This window comes from Culex quinquefasciatus, chromosome 1 (assembly GCF_015732765.1).
Source record: "Culex quinquefasciatus strain JHB chromosome 1, VPISU_Cqui_1.0_pri_paternal, whole genome shotgun sequence".
NCBI classification, from domain to species: Eukaryota; Metazoa; Arthropoda; class Insecta; order Diptera; family Culicidae; genus Culex; species Culex quinquefasciatus.
Window position 1 is genome coordinate 42,258,324 of NC_051861.1, and position 12,822 is coordinate 42,271,145.

The 12,822-nt window shown below is 38.5% G+C and overlaps 1 protein-coding gene across 3 annotated transcripts in view; it reads left to right on the forward strand.

The window, feature by feature from the left end:
- Positions 1-1,215: 1,215 nt before the first annotated feature.
- Positions 1,216-12,822, forward strand: part of LOC6040673 (GATA-binding factor C) — a 359,437-nt gene continuing 347,830 nt past the window's right edge. For all 3 annotated transcript variants that reach the window (XM_038252283.1, XM_038252293.1, XM_038252301.1), the window contains exon 1: positions 1,216-1,944. The gene's annotated coding sequence lies outside the window, so the exon portion shown is untranslated. The remainder of the gene's footprint in view (positions 1,945-12,822) is intronic.

Below are 12,822 nucleotides of genomic sequence, written 5' to 3' on the forward strand. Positions count from 1 at the left end.
AACTTAGGGGATTATTTGAATGTAAAGAATCTCAGAGATTCATGCATCTCATGGAACAATCCCGCTAATTTGTTGAGTTTGAGTAGTTTATTTTCAGAGTTTTTTTTAAAAGGTCCTATAAGCTATTGTGTTTCATATGTTCTTGGTCCTATACCTATTAAAAAAAACTCTGGTTACGATCTTTTGGCCCTAAATTGCGTTATGGTATGAAAATCAGTCCAGGTTTGGCAAGTTTGTCTCTCATTCCTTCCCCATTCAATCTAGATCCATTCCATTCTCCTGCGGTTACCCCCTTCCACGCCAAAAGTGGCAAAACGCCACCGAATAAGGACGTGTCTGGAGTAACAACTCTTCATCAACCGAGCGCTGTGTTCTGCGCGACGTTACATCCCGCACGCGTTTGCTGACTCCTGTTTTCATCCATAACATCGCAGTAGGCTCTTGCATACGAGGCTATCGATGCTGCTGGTCTCGCTGAAGACACTTCCACAGCCCACCTACACTCTCTACCCTTGCGTGGTGCTTGACACGCTGTCAATCAGACACATTGTGCGAACTCATCATTTTTTTTGCTGCTCTGTTCTTCTTGGAGACACTCTAACAAGAAGGCGAACGACGCTTCACCCGACTCGATGAAGTTCAAACCCTATTGTTGAGGGAGGGGAACTCACTTGAACGGAGCTCGGGGACATCTGCTAGCCCTCTAATTCGAGAGGTGCCGCGCGCACATTGTCAAACTCCTCCAGTTAGGACACCGGTGTACAACACAACGAGATCCATCGATACAACACAATTCAATTAGTTCATTGTCATCGGCGAACGCATCGTACCGACACCTCGTGTGTCGCACCAGACGGCGGCGTTACACAGCCATGCAACATCGGAGTAGGCTGCGAGAGCGAAATTCCCTTTTTGTTCGGCGCGTTCGTTGCACACTGTGTTCGTTCGTGTGCACGACAAGACCGGTTTTGGCTGGGAGACGCCCCGTTTGGGGGTACGGTTGTGTTGGTGCTGCGTACGGATACGGCGTGACCACGCCCTTTTGCGGGGGTTTGACTGTGTGCGTTACGGCGCGTCGTGCCGTGTTTTTATTGTGCCTCTGCTGCGCACTGTGTTTACAGTGTAGATAGGAGGTTCGTGGCACTAATACAGGTTTGGCGGGCAGGTTGCGATTACTTCCTCTTTCGGCGAACCTCTCACACCAGGTTCAGATCGTGAGGCACGAGGGGGTTCTGCACATTTTGCTCCGGCTGCGGCCACATTCTGGATGCACAACGGTGGATCCGTGCCGTGTGGGCGCGCGCTACGGTAGTGTGCGTTGCACAGCCGTACCTCTACGGGGGCTAGCTTCAGTCGGTCTAAGACCGTTGTCGTGGTTGCGCGCTTTTATGTTGGAAAGTTCGGTTTTTGCCCGCACACTGCACTTTTGCATCACACACTCACACTCACGCCAGGGATTTGACGCGTTCGCGTTCTAGGTGCCCCCCCTGGAATCCGTGCCAGCTCGGTCAATCCAAACAAAAACAATGCTCCAGACCTAGGCTCAACGGGTCTGTCCTCTGTCCTTTCCTGTGTTCCAGCAGAGTTTGACGTCTGAGATTTTCCGATTCGCCCAGGGACAGCTCCTTCGCCATATGGTTCCACGCGCGTAGTCCGTTCGGGGTGTCCGTACCAGGAAGCCGGAACCTTACGCGGGCGTTACGGGTGCGCGTTACGCTCTCCAGTTAGGTCAGTTTGATTGCAGTGACAAGTGTAGTGACAGCCTCAATAATCGTTCAGTGTGAATAGGCGAAGATCCGCCGTGAAGATATCGGCGAGAGCCGGCTTTCAGGTCGAAGATTCTTGTACGTTGATAGCGCGCCGCGTTCGCCGCACAGTTCGGAACTCGTGGAAGAATTTGGAACCTTAACACGGTAGCGGTCGCTGCTGTCGCGGAGATTCGAGGTAATGACACAGTTATTCCGGAACGGTCTATCCAGGATCTAGTGTGTCTTCGCTGCGAGATTATCGGGCCGATCTTTACGATGTAATTAAGAGCCCCGTGTACACACCTTGCGCGTAGCGGAGACTGCCAAATATTTTTGACGCAGTGGGTTGTGGTAGTGGTGGCGCTGCCGTTCGGCCTTCACGCGTGTGTTTGTACGTCAATAGCCGAGACACACCTGTAGTAGTCGGGGCAGGGTCTCTCCACTCTACCTCCGCGCAAACGGACGAATGAAGCTATAACAATTTGGGATCGTTATCGGAACTGTTCACTTATCGGAGGAGACCCGCTCGCTCACGCTAGATTGGCCATAAATTCAAACAATATTGACAGGCCCGAGCCCGAGCTACGACTCCGGAGGTTATGTGCTGTAACGGTGCCCGAATTTTTGCAGCGTTTTGCTCCACTTTACAGCGTCTCACCTGCCCAATTGCCCTCGCGAATTGCACTGTCTGGTCCAAACATTTGTGGCCGTGTCGTAAATTCGAAGAACACAAACCTTCTTTTTTTTCGTCGGTGGCTCATTGACCGTGGAAACGGGTGGAATCAACCCAACGCAACGGTTAACGCGCCGCCTCGGTCAGTGGAGATTCGAACCGGCCGATACAATTGTGTATTGAGTTATAGGCGCCAATCAAGTTTTAATTGCTGGGTGAGCGCTGGATTACTCCCCCTCCCTCCCTTGCCGTTTGCACCCCTGGCCACCCTGTCACAGCGAGGGTTGTGACAACCTGGGCCGGCGGCGATCGGTGAATCGGTGGTCAGTTTTATCGAGTGAGATAATCCGTTTTCCATTTGTTTACACTATCGCTGAAGTAGTACTCCCGTTGCGGTTATTGTTTGTTGTAGGTGTGTAATTAGTGATGATTGATAGGTAGAACAAGTGCAAGGCGTTGCAATTTTGATGTGAAGATGATCTGATCTTGTTAAGTTTAAGAATGCGATTTGGACGTTGAAATAAAGTGTTGCAAAAAATGTTATCAAAATTGTTCTAGATGTTTGAAGAATCGCCCTTTAATTAGATTAAGTAAGATGGAATGAGATCAGTCTTCTTCATGTTTTTCACACTTGAGATAGTCAAGATTGAATTTGTTGATTATTATGCTGCCCATGTTCGCATAAATGTCCCATATGCAAAAACAGCAAGCTGAGAAAAACGCATTTAAAGTTTGTCCCACACATAAGGCTACGTGTTAAGTTTTCGCGAAAAACTGGATTTCCTCTTGATTTCTAGAACAAAGTACTCGATTTTATAGGCTCTTTTGAAAAAGCACACGATTTTGAACCAAACTGCATCAATAACTAGAAGTTGATGAAAATATGCATATGGGACATTTATGCGATCAGGGGCAGTATAATGCATTGAAATTTGTTTTTGTTTTTCTGGTTTCTGACTGTAAACTTGATTTGAATGGCAAATTAAAAAAAAATAAGTTAATGTCACTTCTCTCTCTTCAAACGACCTACCCATTTGTACATTTTTGAAGAAGCTTAAAAATTCAGATAATCAAAGAAAAAACAAGTGGAAAAAATTGGAATATATTTTAAATGTACGACACGTGCTGTCAAATCTTCTTGTTGCAACTTATTGCATAATATTATTTTATCCAACGAAGTTCACTGAGTTGAATAAATACGACGAGTGGTGAAGCATACCTACTAGTTTTGCAACGAGTTCTATACATTTTTTTATGCAAATCCAAAAACACCCTATAAATTGAATTTTAATTCAAATGTTCACGAGCACTGAAATGGGTGCTGGAAAGTAAAATTTTTCAATATTTTTTTGTTTTGAGCGACGAATTTATGAAATGTGTGAATGTGTTTACACACATGGATGTTTGACATTAAATTCCGTTCAAAAAGCGTTTTTCGGAATTGTAAAATTGCACTTCAAATTTTGGACCAAAGCAGTTTATGGCGCATGTTTTCGAATGGCTTTTTGTTTGAAACTAAATTCTTTTAATTTGATAGTGTTATCTGTAAAATATTCCAAAAAATACCTCTAAAATGATGGAAGACACCAATTTTTAAAAGCGAATACAGACAGAAAAAGAAGTCTGAAGTCAGAAAAAGAGCTCTGAAAAATCAGGCTTTGAGTTCCGGGTTTCGGGCCAAAATTCAATCGAAAGAGCGCATCAAAACCTTCAAATTAGCAAATCTTAAACCTTTCTTTTGTAAGAAAGGCAAAAATGTGTAAAATTACCAATATTATTTTCTAATGCCACTTTTCAGTCTAAATTGAGGTAATATTACATCACAATAGGCAGTGCGTGGCCGAATGGTTACGCTGTCGCTTTGTAAGCGGATGATTCTGGGTTCGATTCCCATCTGCTGCAACCTTCCATCGGATGAGGAAGTAAAATGTCGGTCCCGGCCTTGGTTGTTAGGCCGTTAAGTCATTTCAGGTGTAGGAGTCGTCTCCATGCCATAAGTACAAACAACACACCAAACCAAGCCTACTCCGGTGGAATTGCTGGCGGCGGTTGGACTCGCAATCCGAAGGTCGTCAGTTCAAACACTGGAGTGGAAGGTTCCTTGGAGTAAAAAGAGGTTTGGGTGTTCTCCCCATTCAAACCTTCGGACTCCTAGGTTCGAGCAGAAACTTGCAATAGAGACCACAAAAGACCCGGGGGTCGTTAATGTGGATGGTTTGATTTTTGATACATCACAATAGAGGTAATTTTAAACCTTTCAATTGTACACCTTTCGAATTAACACATTTTTACTGTGTAATTATTGAACTTTTTGCATGATTCGGCAGCTTTAACATTCATCTATGTTAGGCTGGTATGATTTGTGATTTGGAAAGTTTTTCGAATGATGCTGAAGTTGTTGTAACCAAAACTTACTCGCTAGACCCAATGTCACCTCTGATGACGGTACGGCGTTTTCAAAATGTTAGGGTTGACTTCTCGGATTAGTTTTCAAAATGACGTAAAAGTCATTGGCAAACAAAGCCCTTTTGCAACGATGTTTGACAAACTTACGAAAAACCGTTTTTTAAAATGCTTGTGATTGTGTATCTACAAGTTCGTAAACTAAAAATAACTAAAATTTTGTTTCATTTTGGAGTCAAACAAAAAATAGTGCCGGAGGTCATGATGGCCTTACGACTTTTTGAGAACTCTCCGAGACTGAATATAATTTAAAACAAAATTAAACATAATGTTTTTTTTGAAACGGTAATAAAAACTTAAAATACAAAAACCATAAAACCATAAAACCATAAAATGTTTTGAAAAATGATTCAAACTGTAGTAACTCATCTTCAACAATGTTGAAGAAATCTGCTAACAAAAAATATGATTACAACAGGTTTTAATGTTTGTATAAAATCTTGTTTCATATATTCATATTCATATATCATATTTCTCTACAAATTTTTTTTTAACAATTGACAATTTTAAACAACAATTTTAAACAAACGGTGGCATTTTTCGAGACGAGATTTGTCTGATCACGCCTTCCGTCGGAAGGGAAGTAAATGTTGGTCCCGGACTAACCTAAAAAGGTTAAGTCGTTAGCTCAGTCCAGGTGTAGGAGTCGTCTACCTGCGTCCTGCCTCGGTGGAGTCGCTGGTAGGCAGTTGGACTAACAATCCAAAGGTCGTCAGGTCGAATCCCGGGGTGGATGGAAGCTAAGGTGTGAAAAGAGGTTTGCTTTTGCCTCAACAATCAAGCCTTCGAACACCTAGTTTCGAGTAGGAATCTCGCAATCGAGAACGCCAAGGCAATGCTGTAGAGCGAATAATTTGATTTTTTTGAAACAATTGATTGCATAAGTTCATTGTTTAAACTGATATCCTATCAGTCAAAAGTGAAATTATTCATTTTGCACTCCTTCAAGTGTCACCAAATTTGCCAATCTGAAAATCAAGAGAAGCCTAAATTAAGCTTATTTTGAACCAATATAAACTGACCCAATTAGCTTTTCTCGCTGTACCTCAAATGAATAATACTTTCGCACCCAGAATTGAAGAAATAAAGGTAGCATCTTGCAAATAAAAAACAAACACACAGAATCATCAGCAAATTCTCAAGACAAATAATGCACTTTGCACCATAACGTAAGTTTAGCGAACTTTCGGACCGAATGTGGGACCCCGAAAATTAAATTTAATTAACCTATTTATCAATAACCACCGTGTGCAGTTCGTAGGACCCATGCTGCGAACCTAAAGTTGGGACGGTCTCGAGCAGAAATGAGTTGGATCTTGGCCCAAATGATTTTTGGGATGCACAGAAAGTTTGATACAGGGTGAGAGCGATTTTATGAATCAAAAGTGTTTTTTTGAGTTACAATTTTTTGACTATATAAATTATGATCAACTGCACAAAAAAGTTAACAGATTTCAGCTTTTCACTCACAACAGACGGCTGAGAGTAAGATGAAGTGTCCTGTTATCGAACAAAGATTTTCGCAGTTGATTTGCGTTACGGTCTCTTTTTTTGATAAGTGAAATATAATGGAAATAACGTAAAAAAGTTAAATTACTCGACTCGTGTATGGAAAAGCATATTTTTGAACGATTGAAGAAATCATTCACACCATGTACCACCCAGCCCCAACTTATCTTTTCCGATTACGAGAAACTAAATGTCCAATTTGTAGTCTTGCTGCTGCTGCTACGCGAATCTTTGCCCAAATCCTCTGCCAAGATCTTGCGCCTCGATACTCCCCGGTCCAGAAGTCATCCGGTGATGCGCGATGACGACGACGACGACGATTTGCATCTTCTCACCATCCCACGGAGAACGGTCCCCCGAGAGAAAGAAGTGACATCAACGCTGTACCAAGTGTTTACGGCCTGCATCTGCCTGCGTTTTCGTTTTTTTGGCGCGCCAAATAAATGGGCGATAATTAAGTTGGTCAAAATATTGGAATGCTTTACCATGCTGGCTGCTGCTGCGTCCAAGTTTTCTCCAGAAGCCAAATTTCACAAAATCTTTGCCATCTATAGCTTGAGACCCCTGAGCAGTTCTCTAGGATTTCGGTCATTCGATTTTTTTTGTATTTTTTAATCCGACTGAAACTTTTTTGGTGCCTTCGGTATGCCCAAAGAAGCCATTTTGCATCATTAGTTTGTCCATATAATTTTCCATACAAATTCGGCAGCTGTCCATACAAAAATGATGTATGAAAATTCAAAAATCTGTATCTTTTGAAGGAATTTTTTGATCGATTATGTGTCTTCGGCAAAGTTGTAGGTATGGATACGGACTACACTGGAAAAAAATAATACACGGTAAAAAAAATTTGGTGATTTTTTTATTTAACTTTTATCACTAAAACTTGATTTACAAAAAACACTATTTTTAATTTTTTATTTTTGATATGTTTTAGAAGGCATAAAATGCCAACTTTTCAGAAATTTCAGGTTGTGCAAAATCACTGACCGAGTTATGAATTTTTAATCAATACTGATTTTTCAAAAATCGAAATTTTGGTCGTAAAATTTTTCAACTTCATTTTCGATGTAAAATCAAATTTGCAATCAAAAGGACTTTACTGAAATTTTGATAAAGTGCACCGTTTTCAAGTTATAGCCATATTTAAGTGACTTTTTGAAAATAGTCGCAGTTTTTCATTTTTTTAAATTAGTGCACATGTTTGCCCAGTTTTGAAAAAAATATTTTTGAAAAGCTGAGAAAATTCTCTATATTTTGCTTATTTGGACTTTGTTGATACGACCTTTAGTTGCTGAGATATTGCAATGCAAAGGTTTAAAAACAGGAAAATTGATGTTTTCTAAGTTTCACCCAAACAACCCACCATTTTCTATCGTCAATATCTCAGCAACTAATGGTCCGATTTTCAATGTTAATATATGAAACATTTGTGAAATTTTCCGATCTCTTCGAAAAAATATTTTGGAATTTTCAAATCAAGACTAACATTTCACAAAGGCCAAACATTCAATATTACGCCCTTTTAAAATGTTTGTCTTGATTTGAAAATTCCAAAATATTTTTTCGAAAAGATCGGAAAATTTCACAATTGTTTCATATATTAACATTGAAAATCGGACCATTAGTTGCTGAGATATTGACGATAGAAAATGGTGGGTTGTTTGGGTGAAACTTAGAAAACATCAATTTTCCTGTTTTTAAACCTTTGCATTGCAATATCTCAGCAACTAAAGGTCGTATCAACATAGTCCAAATAAGCAAAATATAGAGAATTTTCTCAGCTTTTCAAAAATATTTTTTCAAAACTGGGCAAACATGTGCACTAATTTAAAAATGAAAACTGCGACTATTTTCAAAAAGTCACTTAAATATGGCTATAACTTGAAAACGGTGCACTTTATCAAAATTTTAGTAAAGTACTTTTGATTGCAAATTTGATTTTACATCGAAAAATGAAGTTGAAAATTTTACGACCAAAATTTCGATTTTTGAAAAATCAGTATTGATTAAAAATTCATAACACGGTCAGTGATTTTTGCACAACCTGAAATTTCTGAAAAGTTGGCATTTTATGTCTTCTAAAACATATCAAAAATAAAAAAATTAAAAATAGTGTTTTTTGTAAATCAAGTTTTAGTGATAAAAGTTAAATAAAAAATCACCAAATTTTTTTACCGTGTATTATTTTTCCAGTGTAGTCCGTATCCATACCTACAACTTTGCCGAAGACATCAAATCGATCAAAAATTCCTTCAAAAGATACAGATTTTGAATTTTCATACATCATTTTTGTATGGACAGCTGCCGAATTTGTATGGAAAATTATATGGACAAACTAATGATGCAAAATGGCTTCTTTGGGCATACCGAAGGCACCAAAAAAGTTTCAGCCGGATTAAAAAATACAAAAATTAAAATTGAAGAAAAAAGACCGATTTCGTAGAGAATTGCTCCCCTGTCAAAACATTTAAACCAAAATTAAATTTTAATTAATTTTCTTAATTGACCGTGATTTGTTCTCGGACGCATTTCGGACTTTTTTCCCCCTGACCTTCTGGTTTGTGTTTTTTTTTTGTTCCTGGCCTCCGGGGCGATGGTCCTTCAGGAAAGAGAAGTGGCTTATCCCAGAAGTGGAAGAGCCCGTTTTGTTTGCCCTTTTTCGGGGCCTATTGATTCGAGGCAAGGCTCGAGAACCAATAAATCAAAACGCCACCGACTTTTTTTTTCTCTAGAGCTTCTTTCTTTTGCGTTTGCTGAAGTTATTCGGCTGATGGATGTTGGTTGCTTGGGCTGAAGGTGGTGGCCACGGTAGATTTTGTGGCACCAACGTGGTACCAGGGAGCATGGCAGAGACTGACGGCCGGACAAAAGCTCAACAGGAGTCGCTTTTTTTTCAACTGAAAATATGCTTTGAGTGAATTTTGTGTCGGGAAAAATATTTTTAAAGGTATGTGTTTATAATGATATAAAAAACTCAAAATTCAATAGTTTTGTCGTTTATAGAAAACACGTTTTCAGTACAATTTTTTTTATCAATTTTAAGATTAACATTTTTAAATGTTCAAATATCAAGAGGTGAAATTAATTAAGAAAAAAAATAATGGAACAATCCTCAAATCATCAATCTAAGTGATTTTTTTTATGAGGACCTTAAATCCAAAACACCACAAATTACGAGACAAATTACTTTAATTTCAAGGAACGTGAATAGTTAAAAAAATGCCTAAAAAACCTTTTGTTAAAATCACATAGATTATCTTTTACACTTTACTTTCATCAATCTTCAACAAACTACTTTTAACTTTTATAGGGAAATCTGTAAACTGACAATTACCGAGTATAAATTTTAGGCATTATTTTAAAAATTTTGAAACAAATAGTACGGTAAGTCGGGGCTAATTGATAGGATATAAATTTATTTTTCAATTTTATTCAATCGTTAAGACTTTTTCCATGATTGGGCTGGGTCACACATTGTGATTCCCAGGGGAGCAATTCTTTACCAAAACCGGAAATGGATTTTTTAAAATTTGTTTGATTTGGCTCAAACTTTGTTGCCTTTTCTATGACCAGAGACCACAAGTCTCCATACAATTTTTGCAGCTGTCGATACAATAATCGTACGTAAGTATTCGAAAATCTGTAACCTTTGAATGAATTTTCTGATCAATTTGGTGTCTTCGGCAAAGTTGTTGAGGAATGTACGATTGTAAATTCCTGAAATTATTTTTTTTAAGTTTAGAAAATTTCCCACTTATTATTTTTTTTTTGCAATTTTTGTTCCCCTTTTATTCTTGGCTGCTTTCTTGAAATATTTTTTTTCAAATCACTTTTACAGTGAATTTGAGATCAACGACCCAAAATAGGATATGACGAGAAAACATTTTGTTTTTTCGTTATTCGACATTCCAGAGTGAAATTTTTGCGAGGGTTTCGGATAATCATGTCTGTACTGTAACATTTATGATAGGGCTTATTCGAACATCAGAAAGGTTTCACCACGTGTTTTGAGCTTTCGACCTTTCCATAAAGTGGGTCGAAAATAGGTACATGGTGGATCGTATTCCAGTAGCAATAGACCCACATTGGAGCAAAATATAAAGCCTGTTTGATGATTCACTAATAAAAAAGAGCGCAGCTTTTACTAACATGAAAACGGAGAGCATTTTTAAACCTTATAGTTTTTTTAAAATCATTTTCATTTCCTTCTAAATTTCTGTCATCTGGCATTATGATTCCTAGTGGTGATGGACGCTTCCTCCTCGTATGCGGAAGATCTGGAGTTTAATCCCCTGCTCTGGTGTTTTTTTTCTTTACTGAATAGTTTATATCTTCATTATAGAGACAATCCCGAGCAGACGGAAATAACTTGGGAAGGTCAGTTTTTGATATTGTGAGAAGATCGAAATATTTTATTGGGATGATCGGATTAGTTGTTAAAATAACAAAAATCCATAACAAAGATTTGTTCGAAGAATAACTTAAACTGTTATTATGTTGTTATTGCAATAACAAACCAATAACACAGAAGAAATCATGAAGGAATAACAAGATTTGTTATTTTGTGCGGAAAGGTGGAGCAGCATAATTACAAAAAATGTCATTGAACTGGTATGTCTCCATAACAAAAAAAGTTATTGTTTTGGTATATTTGTAATTTGCAAATAAACCTGCAGTTGCTATAACTCCTCTGTACTAGTCAGGGCTGCAGAGTCGGGTACCTCCAAGCGACTTAGAATCCATACTTTGAAGACAACTCCGACTCTGGATGCAGGATATGACGTCAACGACGACTTCAGCTCTCCAAAAATACCCGACTTCACAGATTCTGACTCCAAATAAAAGTTGCTGAAAATTTGCTGAATCCGGTGCAGTTTCCGAGGTCTAACTCCAGCTCGAACTTCAACGTCAGCTCCGACTTCCTGGCTCTGTGAAAATAATAAATAAAATGAACTCTCAAATATTTTAGCTTGAAACCATTTCATGGCCAAAATAATGACCCCGACGAAATTGGTCAAAATTATCCCATAGTTCTAGCCAATTTTAGCAAAGTCCCTTGGGACCATCCACAAACCACGTGGACACTTTTTTGGAAATCCCAAACTCCTCCCCCTCCCCTCGTGGACAATTGTCCATACAAAAAAACTTTTTTGTATGGAGCGTGGACAATCGGCATACTCCTCCCCCCCCCCTCTAAAGTGTCCACGTGGTTTATGGATGGTCCCCTTACCCGAGCAGACGGAAATAACTTGGGAAAGTCAGTTTTTGATATTGTGAGAAGATCGAAATATGTTATTGGGATGATCGGATTAGTTGTTAAAATAACAAAAATCAATAACAAAGATTTGTTCGAAGAATAACTTAAACTGTTATTATGTTGTTATTGCAATAACAAACCAATAACACAGAAGGAATCATGAAGGAATAACAAGATTTGTTATTTTGTGCGGAGAGGTGGAGCAGCAAAATAACAAAAAAATGTTATTGAACTGGTATGTCTGCATAACAAAAAAAAGTTATTGTTTTGGTTTATTTGTAATTTGCAAATAAACCTGCAGTTGCCATAACTCCTCTGTACTAGTCAGGGCTGCAGAGTCGGGTACCTCCAAGCGACTTTGAATCCATACTTTGAAGACAACTCCGACTCTGGATGCAGGATATGACGTCAACGACGACTTTAGCTCTCCAAAAATACCCGACTTCACAGATTCCGACTCCAAGTAAAAGTTGCTGAAAATTAGATGAATCCGATGCAGTCTCCGAGGTCACACTCCAGCTCGAACTTCAACGTCAGCTCCGACTTCCTGGCTCTGTGAAAATAATAACAGTTTTTGTTATTCACACTTCAAAAATTCTCAATAAATAAATCAATTCCCATTTCATGGTGAAATAATGACCCCGATGAAATTGGTCAAAATTATTTCATAGTTCTAGCCAATTTTAGTAAAATCCCTTAGGAGGTATATCAAATAATTAAAAAAATCAACTTTCAAAATTTCAACTTTTTAGAATAATTTTAGCTTAAGGACCCCATTTCATGCCCAAAATAATGACCCCGACGAAATTGGTCAAAATTATCCCATAGTTCTAACCATTTTAAACTAAGTCCTTTAGGGGGTATATCAAATAATTAAAAAAATCAACTTTCAAAATTTCAACTTTTTAGAACAATTTTAGCTTAAGGACCCCATTTCATGGCCAAAATAATGACCCTGACGAAATTGGTCAAAATTATCCCATAGTTCTAACCATTCTAAACTAAGTCCTTTAGGGGTATATCAAATAATTAAAAAATCAAATTTCAAAATTTCAACTTTTAGAATAATTTTAGCTTAAGGACCCCATTTCATGACCAAAATAATGATCCCGACGAAATTGGTAAAAATTATCCCATAGTTCTAGCCAATTTTAACAAAGTCCCTTAGG